Below are 12,109 nucleotides of genomic sequence, written 5' to 3' on the forward strand. Positions count from 1 at the left end.
TAAAAGCAGTTTGGAAGTATCTCCTCTGTGTTTTGGAACAGTCTGAGGAGGATTAGTATTAATTCTTTAAATACTTGGTAGAATTCTGGCCGGGCACGGTGGCTCATGCCTGTAATCCCAGCACTTTGGGAGGCTGAGATGGGCGGATCATGAGGTCAGGAGATTGAGACCATCCTGGCTAACACGGTCATCTCTACTAAAATCCCGGCCATCTCTACTTAAAAAAAACACGAAAAATTAGCCGGGCGTGGTGGCACACGCCTGTAGTCCCAGCTACTTGGGAGACTGAGGCAGGAGAATTGCTTGATCCTCAGGAGGAAGAGGTTACAGTGAGCCAAGATTGCACCACTGCACTCCAGCCTGGGTGACAGAGTGACACTCTGTCTCAAAAAAAGTATATATATATACACACACACACATATATACACATGTATACGTATACATATATATGTATATATGTATACATATACATGTGTATATATGTATATATGTGTGTGTGTGTGTATATATATATATTTGGTAGACTTCATCATTGAACCCATCAGGTCCTGGGCTTTGCAGCGCTGGGTTGTTTTTGATAATTAATTCAATCCTCTTGTTAATTTTCTGTTCATGTTTTCTATTTCTTTATGATTCAGTTTTAGTACATGTTATGGTTCTAGGAAATTAGCCATTTCTCCTAGGTTATTCTATTTATTGATATATAATTGTTCATAGTAGTCTCTTCTGAGCCTTTGTATTTCTGTGGTATTATTTGTAATGCCTCCTCCTTTATTTTCTCTTTGTTTCTTAGTTATTCCTGTTAATGTTTTGTCAATTTCATTTATCTTTTCAAAAAGATGCAACTCTTAGTTTTACAGATTTTTTAAATTTTGTTTTTCTATTTTCTTCATTTAATTTTGCCCTAATCTTTATTATTTCTAAAGTTAGATTGCTAATTTGTGATTTTTTTTCTTTTTAAATGTAAGCATTTATTGCTATTCACTTTTCTATTAGTACTGCTTTTGCTGCATCAGATCTCATGAGCCTTATTCACTATTACAAGAATAGCACGGGAAAGACTGGCCCCCATGATTCTGAGGCCTCCCCAACCATGTGGAACTGTAAGTCCAATTAAACTCCTTTTTCTTCCCAGTCTTCCAGTATGTCTTTATCAGCAGCATGAAAACGGACTAATATAATAGGTAAGAACTTACTATTGCCATTTTATTATTGTTTTCTATCTTGTAGGATTTTTGTTCCTTTTGTTTATTCTTCTTGTTGGTTTTTTTATTGATTTTTTAAAATAGTGATATCCTTAGATTCTCTTCTCTTTTGTGTGTTTTCAATAGATATTTTTTATTTGAGGTTATCATGAGGTTCACATAAAATATCCTCTGGTTATAATGGTTTATTTTATGCTGCTAACAACTTAACTGCAATTGCATACAAAACTCTACACTTTTAATTCTCTCCTCCCCTCTTTATGTCATTGATATCACTATTTACATCTTTTGTATTGTGTATCCATTAACTCTCTTTTGTAGTTATTATTTTTATTTTTAAAATAAAATAAACTAATTAAAAATACTTTTATTTTTTAACTTTTATACCAAAAGTGATTTAAACCCAATCATTACAATATTGCAATATTCTGTATCTTTCTAAATATTTAGGCTTGCCAGTGAGTTTTAGACTTTTATATGCTTTCGTGTTGCTGCTTAGCATCTTTTCATTGCAACTTGAGAAACTCCCTTTAGCATTTCTTATAAGATAGGTCTAGTGCTTATGGAGTCCCTCATCTTTTGCTTGTTATCTCTCCTTCAGTGTTTTTCCAAACTTTTTAGTGATAAAATATACATATTATATAACTTAACCATCTTAACCATTTTTAAGTGTACAGTTCAGTGGTATTACATGCATTTATAAGGTGCAACCATCACCACCATCTATCTCCATCATTCTTTTCATCTTGTAAAATGGAAACTCCATATACTGTAAACAGTAAGTCCCCATTCCTTCCTGTTCCTAGCCTCTGGCAACCACCATAAGACACCAGTTCCTAAGGCAGTGAAATGAAACATCTGAAATATTAGATGCATGCTCCACTCTCCCTTTCTCCTGAGAGAGAAATTATGGGCCAAGATAATCTCACTTGGTGCCAAGTTTTGCTGGTTTGGGGGAAGGGATGACATGGGTAAAGTGAAATTGCTCTTTTTTAGTTTCAGTTGGACCGTTCTAGTGTTTTGTACCCATCTGGGGTATTCAAAATCTTAACTGGATTCTGAACATCTCTTGAAGGTATTTTGATTGATATAGTTTTGTTAAATAGGTGTTTCTGTAAGGAGATGAGGGTTGGGGCTGGGGCTTATTATTCCGTCATCTTGCTCCTCCATGAATCTCCACTCCACTCCTCCATGCATCTTTATCTTTTCAAAGTCTACTAAAATTTAATACTGTATTGCCTCACATAAAGTTTAAGGACCTTGTTAATGTCTAGTTTGGTTTGTCGCTATGCCCTCTTTCATATTATAGTTTTCATGCACATCATGTCTATGTATACTACACACTGCACATTATAATGTTATGATTTTTCCTTTATATTCTCATAAGTAAATCAAATAAATTAAGAGCAAAATATTATTTTATGTTTATCCACATATTACCATTCCTGATGCTATTTATTCCTTCCTAAAGATCCAGCTTTTCATCTGGTATCACTTTCCATCAGACTCAAGAATTTCCTTTAGTATTTCTTATAGTATGAACATGCTGATAACAAATTGTCCTAATGTTCACTTAAATGAAAATGTCAGTATTTGCCTTTATTAATAAGGGATATTTTTGATAAATGTAAAATTCTGTATTGATAGAGTTTTTAAAAAATTCAGCACTTTAAAGATGTCTTTTTTTCTTATGAAAGGTCACAGGTTGGCCAGGCGCGGTGGCTCACACCTGTAATCCCAGCACTTTGGGAGGCCAATATGGGCGGATCACGAAGTCAGGAGATGGAGACCATCCTGGCTAACACGGTGAAACCCCGTCTCTACTAAAAATACAAAAAATTAGCCGGTCGTGGTGGCGGGCGCCTGTAGTCCCAGCTACTCGGGAGGCTGAGGCAGGAGAATGGCGTGAACCCGGGAGACAGAGCTTGCAGTGAGTCCAGTCGAGATGGCGCCACTGCACTCCAGCCTGGGCAACAGAGCGAGACTGTCTCAGAAAAAAAAAAAAAAAAAAAAAAAAAAGAAAAGAAAAGAAAAAAGAAAGGTCATAGGTCAATTTAATTCTGTTCCTCAGTAGGCATTTTTTTCTCCCTAATGGTTTCAAGGTTTTCTATTTAAATTTGTTTTTCAGTAGTTTGACTACGATATGCCTGAGTGTGGTATCCTGTTTGGAATTTATTGAGTTTGTTGAATCTGTAAATGTATACTTTGTGTTATGTTTGTTTTTTTTTCCAAACAGCTCTATTGAGTTATAGTTGATAGACACAAACCTGCACATATTTAATATATTCAATTTGATGGTTTTTCATTATATTTGCAAATACACAGCCATTCTTTTAAAAATAATTTTTATTTTTATTTTTGTGGGTATATAGTAGGTATATTCATAGGTATGTGAGATGTTTTGATACAGGCATGCAATGCATAATAATCATATCATACAAAATGAGGTATTCATCCCCTCAAACATTTATCCTTTGTGTCACAAATAATCTTATTATGCTATTTTAGTCATTTCTGGATGTATACTTAAATTATTATTGATTATAGCCTCCCTGTTGTGCTATTATATACTAGGCCTTATTCATTCATTCTATTTTTTTCTACCCATTAACCATCCCTCCCCACTACCCTTCCCAGCCTCTGGTAATCATCCTTCTACTCTCTATCTCCATGGGTTCAATTGTTTTGATTTTCAGCTCCCACAAATAAGTGAGAATATGCAAAGTTTATCTTCTGTGCCTGGCATATTTCACTTAACACAATGACCTCCAGTTTAATCCATGTTGTTGCAAATTACAGGATCTCATTCTTTTTTATGTCTGAATAGCATTCCATTGTGTATATGTACCACATTTTCTTTATTCATTTGCTGATGAACACTTAGGTACCTTCTAAATCTTGGCTGTGAATAATGCTGCAGTACCAGGGAGTGAAGATATCTCTTTGATATACTGATATCCTTCCTTTTGGGTATAAACCTGGCAGTGAGATTGCTGGATACCATATGAGGTAGCTGTATTTTTAGTTTTTTGAGGAACCTCCAAACTGTTTTTCATAGTGATTGTACTAATTTACATTCCCACCAACAGTGTACAAAGGTTCCCTTTTCTCCACATCCTTGCCTGCATTTGTTATTGCCTATCCTTTTTATATAGGCCATTTTAACTGGGGTGAGATGGTATCTCATTGTAGTTTTGATTTGCATTTCCCTGATGACCAGTGTTGTTGAGTACCTTTTCATATGCCTGTTTGCCATTTGTTTTATTGTAAGAAATGTCTATCTAGTGAATCAGATTTTTAGATTTTTTTCTATAGAGTTGTTTTAACTCCTTATATATTCTAGTTATTAATCCCTTGTCAGACGGGTAGTTTACAAATATTTTCTCCCATTCTGTGGGTTGTCTCTTCACATTATTGATTGCTTCCTTTTCTGGGCAAAAACTTTGTAATTTGATGTGATCTCATTTGTCCATTTTTGCTTTGATTTCCTGTGCTTGTGGAGTCTTTAGGTTTTTCCAAATATAAGATCATATCTGCAAGGAAGGATAATTTGACTTCCTCCTTTTCAATGTGGATGCCCTTTATATCTTTCTTTTGCCTGATTGCTCTAGCTAAGTCATCCAGTACTATGTTGAATAACAGTGGTGAATGTGGGTATCCTTGCGTTCCAGATCTTAGAGGAAAGGCTTTCAGTTTTTCCCCATTCAATGTCATATTAGCTGTAGGTCTGCTATATATGGTTTCTATTATGTTGAGGTATGTTCCTTCTACACCCAGTTTTTTTTTTTTTTTTTGAGATGGAGTCTTGCTCTGTCGCCCAGGCTGGAGTGCAGTGGCACGATCTCGGCTCGCTGCAAGCTCCACCTCTTGGGTTCACACCATTCTCCTGACTCAGCCTCCTGAGTTTTTATGATTTTTATCATGAAGGGATGTTGAATTTTATCAAATGTTTTCTCAGCATCTATTGAAATGATCATATGATTTTTGTTCTTCATTCTGTTGTTATGATGTATCCCTTTGATTGATTTGTGTATGTTGAACCATCCTTGCATCCCAGGGATAAATCCCTCTTGGTCATGATGAATGATCTTTTTAGTGTATTGTTGAATTTGGTTTGCTAATGTTTTGTTGAGGATTTTTCCATCAATAATTATCAGGGATATTGTCTTGTGGTTAGGCTTCTGTGTCAAATTTTTTTTCTTCCTCTTCTCTCATTGTTTGCCATCTGGGACTCCAATTATGTTTATAACTTTGATATTATCCTATGTATTTCTAACACTCTGCCCTTTTTCAATCTTTTCTCTCTCGAATCTGTACTTCAGATTAGATAGTATCACTAGATTTTTCTTCCAGTGAAACTACTCTTTCTTCTGCCATTTTCAACCTGCTGTTATGCCCACTCACTGAATTTTACTTCAGGTACTCTGACTTCCTATTTGTTAATTTATTACATATGTGTTTTTCTTTATTTCCCTTAGTGTAATTACGATACGTGATTTAAAATTCTTTCTCCTAATTCAAACATCTGGTTTACCTTAGGGCTGGTCTCTATTTTTTTTTTCCTTGGGTATGAGTAATATTTTCCTATCTCTTTGCTTTAGTAGTAATTTTTGAGTGTCCCCTGAATATTGTGAATTATATATTGTAGGATACCTTTATTTTTTTCTCTAGAGCATTGATTTTGTTTGTTTTACTAGACAGTTAATGTGGCTGAAGTGAAACTCCAAAATTTCCCTCATTGGCAGACCTGAAAACTCTGTTTAATTCTTTCGGCTTTATTTAGCCTTTTTGGAATCTGTCCCCACATAAATATTTCATGGTTTCACCAGACAGCTGGGTAGTTTATACACAGAATTTGGGGCTTCCTCTCCCTAGTATTTTAAATTACTGAATTTCTCTCATGGCTTTTCAACTACAGTGGTCATCCTGAATTCTGTCCTCTGGTTCTTTCAGCCACTTGGACTGCAAGCAGTTGTATGTGGGAGTTGGCTGACGCTGGTTTGTGAATGCCTACTGTGCATATCTCTATTCAACTCCATGTTCATGGAATCGTCCATGGTAGAAGTATTTACACCATGGAAAATGGCAAATACTATGAATTTGTTTTTTATTTATTTTCCTCAAGATCCAGTTGTTAAACATTTAACAGTTGCAACATTGATTCTAGTTTCTCTAGAGTTTATTCACTGCTTTGGCCTGGGGGCTGCCATCAGGCAAAAATTACCAGAAAAGGAAAAACCCACTTAGTATTGTTCCCTCCTTTCAAGTATTAATTCCCTTTCAATTTTTGCCTGTTGATAGATTGCTTTCCAGTGCATTTAATTTGTTGTATTATATATTTGGTCCACTGTTTATTATTGTTATCTGCATCAGGGTTGGTCTGATAGAAGCTTCTTCACCATTGTCAGAAGTTTTCCTAATAAAGGATTTTTTTTTTTGTTTTTTTGGTTTGCAGTCAAGTGGGAAAATTATGAAAATACTGTAAGGTTTTCATACAGCTATAATTGTATGATTCAGAGAAGAGGGTTTTTGTTGTTGTTGTTGTTCAGAGAGTGTCTTAATCCAACGTACTTGTATTAAAATATCTTTTCTTTAAAAAAATGATGGCACCCAGATGGTTTATTTGTTTGTTTGGTATCTTTATTAGATGAAAAGTTATCAATTATAGTAGATTGAATAGTGTCCCCCAAAATTCATGTTCATCTAGAACCTCAGGATGTGACCTTATTTCAATGGTATGGTCTTTGCAAAAGGAATTAGATAAAGATCTTGAGATGAAATCATTCTGGATTTAGGGTGGACCTTAAATCCAATGACTGGTGTCTTTATAAGAAAAAAGAGGGAGATTTGGGCACACAGAAATCAGAGAAGAAGACCATTTGAAGACCGAGGCAGAGATTCAGTGATAAGCCAAGGAATACCGGAAACCACCAGAAGTTGGAAGAGACAAGAAATCATTCTCTAGAACTTTTGGAGCAGTTTGACCCTGCCAGCATCTCAATTTTAGACTTCTGGCCTTCAGAACTGTGAGACAATAAATTTCTGTTGTTTTAAGCTACTGAATTTATGGTAATTTGTTATGGCAGCCCTAGAAAACTAATACAGCAACCTTATGCCAGTTCATAATATTTCTTTTTGCCAGTATACTAATCTATTAAACCCAATGGACATTTATGCAAACAAGCCTACACATAAAAATGGGTATCTATGCAGGAAAAAGTATTTATAGCTTTTTTCCCACATACACACTTGCTTTATGTGCAAGTTACATGTTAATTTTATAGACAAAAATACTGTACCTGCAGTCAGCAATCTGAGTACTGACCTTGACTCTGCCACTGACTCATTATGACCTTGTGTGAGTTATATTTTCTATTTAGTCTAATTTCTTTTCTGTACAATGACATGGTTATCTTTATGGGTCCCTTTAGCTCAGTGACTCTAAGCTTACGAGTACCCATCTGTCTTCTACTCAATGTATGGACACATGCTTTTGAAGATGTATAGGTGTGTAGCACATGCACTTCATCTGGCAGGAGTAGAGAGCATTAGAAATTTGGCAAAAAAAAAAAAAAACCCAACAGGATAGTAGTTTAAATAGAAATGGCACACTATAGGCAACATTGTAAATGCCTATTATGTCCCAGTCACTGTATATATATTGACACTAGTATACTTAAACACACTATATAACTCACTTTGAATTAGATGCCCTCTGAATTTTTCTAAAAGGACTAGAAATCACAACATGAGGAGTTTGACTAAGACAACTTTTATACTAATCATTATATGTAAGCAGATGCTGAATTCTTTGATAGGAACAGCTCTTTACTCATGTGCTTATATTGGTATTATCCCTGAAACACGAAAGATGGAATGTTGAATAAATGTGATTTGGAGTCCCATTTGGGGATTCACCTTTGGAGAACTTTTGAAATTTGGTAGTTTATTTTTTATTTTCTAAGGGCCAACTTCTCCTTCACCTGGAATTTTCCTGTCTTTAGATTCCTAGACTGTTAGTTCTGGAAGGGTCTTTTAAGATCATTTATTTCCATTACCACTCATTTGGTCATTGAGGATATTGAGGGCCAGACTGAAGAACTCGTTGAAAGCAACACAGCAATTTTCAGAGGCAGAACTCAAACTCAAGTTCCTTTATTTTATTTTTAGCCTAGGTCTTTTCCCACCCTACACTACATTGTTACTGTGCTTTGCCTAGGTTGCTTTTTTTCTTTTGACCCAATGGGAATATAATTCTTTTATACTTTGAGTCAATAATTCTCCTTTTCCCCATCTTAGCCCTTGTGCAAACTCATGTATAGGCTCACACAATTACATACATCTATATTCCCTTTGGAATTTTTGAAAAGAAAGCATTGTGGTTCTGCTGCTTGTCTGTCTTGCCTACAGGGAAGCTAGAGCTGACAGTTTTGAATTGGGTCTGCACTTCTACTTGGTTGAGGGTGGGGGTGGAAGTTAGGTCAATAGGGGATCAATGTGGCGGAACTCTTTCTTCTTAGTGGAGTATGAATGACAACCCCTTTGATGTACATTTTTCTAGCTCATTATTGCCCCCAGAGATGGAATCTGAACAGACAGGATTGTCAAACCTTTATTTGGAGCCTGGGTTAGAAGGCACGCCCATAGGGATGTAAAGGAGACAGAGAGAAAAAAGAGGAAGCTCTCTTCAGTCTTGGAGCAGCAAGTAAGCATCACACATCAGCTACAGTAACCCATACTTCCTTTATCCTCCTATTCTCTCTTACCCTTTTGCTCTCTTTCTCTTCCCTTTGCTTCCTCTGCTCCTCCCTTTCTCTCTGGGCTTCCCTCTATTTCTCTGTTGGATGCTTTAAGGAATAAAATACTACTTTAGTATTTCGTAAAACAACCACATCTAAAGCCTTGCAAGTGCTGTATTCACAGCCCCAGCACAGCCGCGTGCTAAGCACCAGTGGTGAACCTAAAGCCAGCAAAGGGGGAGGGGAGAAGGGGAGGGGAGGAGGGGAGGGAGAAACTGACAGAGAGGGAGGGAGGCAGATTGAGAGAGAGAGAGAGAGAGAGAGAGAGAGAGAGAGAGCGAGCGCGCGCAAGCTAGCGAGCAAACCAGAGAGACAGACCGAGAGAGGGACCAGGAGAGAGACCCAGAGAGAGAAGCAGCAGCCAGAAGCCGAGCTCTGTCAGGGCTCAACCTCCAACTTGTTTCAGTTCATTCATCCTTCTCTCCTCTCCGCTCAGACTGTAGAGCTCGGTAAGAAACATTGATGTTCCTTTTTCCCCCTCCCCCAAGCTCAGGTCTCTTTTAGCGATAGCATCTCTCCCCCGTACCGAGAGTCTCCTTGGGTTGGCCGGGAGGCGAGGCATGCTCTGCAGCTGTGATGCTATCCTGGGTTCCCCAGTGGGGCTGGTGGAAGCCCAGAGGCGGCATCTGAGCAGGGAGACACTGAGGTAAAACCCGATTTGAGGAAGGGGGGTTGCGATGTGGTATGTGCGTGATTTGCTTCATTGTCAGTGAATTGTTTTGTTCCTCTTTGGAAGCAGGTCAGCACTGACCTTGCAAATTGCTTGGGGGGCCCCAGCAGCTGCTGCAGAAAGCCACGGAGTGGCCCCTAGCCAAAGCAGACAGCACTGTCATGACCCCCCAGACAGCTCTAGGCACCAGGGATGGAGTAATGGCTGGAGCTTTCTCCCTTCTTTAACTCTTTCTCCGCAGCTGCTTCTCACTGCTGGAAATAAAGAAGGAGGGTACCTTGCAGCCTCTTTCCCCATCTCCCCATTACCTCCCCCACATGCAAGTGAGTAGAAAGTTGTAAATAACTGCTTCCTTTAAAGCAGATTGAGCCCTCCCCCCTTCCTTTAAGGGGCTCGCTGTGGGGTTGGGCCTGACTTCCTCCACAAACTTGGGAGGTTTGCCTTGTTTCCCTGAGAGAAGCTCCATTGCTTGCCCACCCTCAATTCCAGGTAGTTGAGTTGACATCCTAGATCAGAGATTCAGATACCCCACCCCATCCCACTCATAGGCATCATGTTAAGTCCAGCTGTGTCCTTGGAAGGGAGGAAACACCTGATGGTTTGTCTGGAACTGGCCTCCCAGTTTACTGCTCCTCTGACTGTGGCTGCGGGTGGCATGGGCGAGGACTGGGGGAAGGGTGGCTGTTGGATTGATGAAAAGCAGGGTGATGAGGTAGGATTACTAGCATGAATAGTTTGGCTTATGGAGAGTCAGCAAGTTCTGGTTGTCTGGAGCTATGCAAAGACTGATTGAGGCTCTTGTAGTATAGCCCCTCTGAACTGGTAGGGGAAGGGATCTAATTGTTTGATGGGAGCTTTCTAAGTGAGTGACACTGCTGTGCCTATGGTAGTAATTATGACATTCCTAATACTAATTGCTAACATTATTTAGTGTGTAGTATATTTTGAATTCTGGACTGTTTAGTGTATATTACTTCATTAAATTATTGTGGCAGAATAGTGCATTGAATAACAGACACTATTATTATCTTTGGTTTACTGACAAAACTGAGGCACAGAGAGGTTAAGTAACTTGTCCAAGATTGCAGAGCAATTAAATGTCCCAGTTGGAAATTAAAACACTGGCAACCTGGTTCCAGAATCCATGGTCATAACCATGAAGCACTACTGCCTTCTTGGGGAGAATTATGCACCTTTGTTAGGCAAGTGTAGATACAATAGGTACAGTGTGGCTTGGCAAGATTTTTTGGATAGTAGTGGCCTAGCTTTTGTGTAGAGTAACAGGAACTTAGCCTGGAGCCAGGCTTCACCTGGATTTCTGGAAGGGGCTGCACGAAAGACTTTCATTGGTCAGCTTGCTTTCCTTGAAAATAGTACTTCACTTTTTATAGCCTCTTCCACCCAACATGCTCCAAACTGCGCCTTTAAAAAACAGACCTTATTCTAATTTCCTGAGCATTTGGAGTTATTCTGTGCTGAAAATTTTAGAATACTAAAACCTTGGAACTGGAGGGAGCCCAAAAGGTCAGTCATTAAGCTTTATTTCTCTACTCAGTTCTTGAATTTATCCTAAGCATCCAATGTGTTGACTGATTTCTATTTGAACTCCCTGCAGTGATAGAGAGCTCATTACGTGGCTCTTTGTGTCATTGTGCAACTGTGATTGTCAGAAAGTATTCCCCATTATAAGCCAAAATCTGTTTCCCAGTAACTTATATTCATTGGTTCTTTGGGACTGTCTGGAACAAATTTGCTTTTTCTTAATAATAGTTCTTCAGTTAGTTGAAGACAGCAATCATGCCTCCCTCTTAACTCTTGGATCCAATAAGACCACAGAGTAAAGGATTATCATTTACTTTATGCTGGAAATTGTACTTTTTTTTTTTTTTTTTTTTTTGAGATGGAGTCTTGCTCTGTCACCCAGGCTGGAGCGCAGTGGCCGGATCTCAGCTTGTGCAAGCTCCGCCTCCCGGGTTCACGCCATTCTCCTGCCTCAGCCTCCCGAATAGACGGGACTATAGGTGCTCACCACTGTGCCCAGCTAATTTTTGGTGTTTTTAGTAGAGACGGGGTTTCGCCATGGTCCTGATCTCCTGACCTCGTGATCTGTCCGCCTTGGCCTCCCAAAGTGCTGGGATTACAGGCGTGAGCCACCACGCGGGGCCTAGACTATTTTTAATATGGCCTAATAGCCCACTTGTTTGTTAGCCACGAATTGACCCTACGGAGTTTTCCAAAACAGCCCTGATAGTGTATGTTCTCTTCCTTGGATGAGTTTGATATCTGGTGTCAACTGGACTGTTGGGAGCAAGGAAGGTCGCTTTCATATTCCTAAAGACCAGAAATTGGTTAGTACTGGTCCTTCTAAAGCCCCCAGAATGTCTATATGGCATCCAGACAATAGGCATGTGGGAAGATTTGAGTGGCAGGAATTT

General features: G+C 38.7%; 1 protein-coding gene across 4 annotated transcripts in view; it reads left to right on the plus strand.

Annotated features, from left to right (window-relative positions):
- Positions 1 to 9,263: 9,263 nt before the first annotated feature.
- LOC105495877 (gamma-aminobutyric acid type A receptor subunit alpha3) overlaps positions 9,264 to 12,109 on the plus strand; it is a 284,992-nt gene continuing 282,146 nt past the window's right edge. The window contains exon 1 of one of the 4 annotated variants that reach the window (XM_071089115.1): positions 9,264 to 9,453. The gene's annotated coding sequence lies outside the window, so the exon portion shown is untranslated. Of the gene's footprint in view, positions 9,454 to 9,505; positions 9,651 to 9,924; positions 9,998 to 12,109 lie in introns of those variants that run through there. The other 3 variants (XM_011765764.2, XM_011765765.3, XM_011765766.2) reach the window with 3 other exon arrangements.

The sequence above is a fragment of the Macaca nemestrina genome, chromosome X (assembly GCF_043159975.1).
Source record: "Macaca nemestrina isolate mMacNem1 chromosome X, mMacNem.hap1, whole genome shotgun sequence".
NCBI lineage: Eukaryota > Metazoa > Chordata > Mammalia > Primates > Cercopithecidae > Macaca > Macaca nemestrina.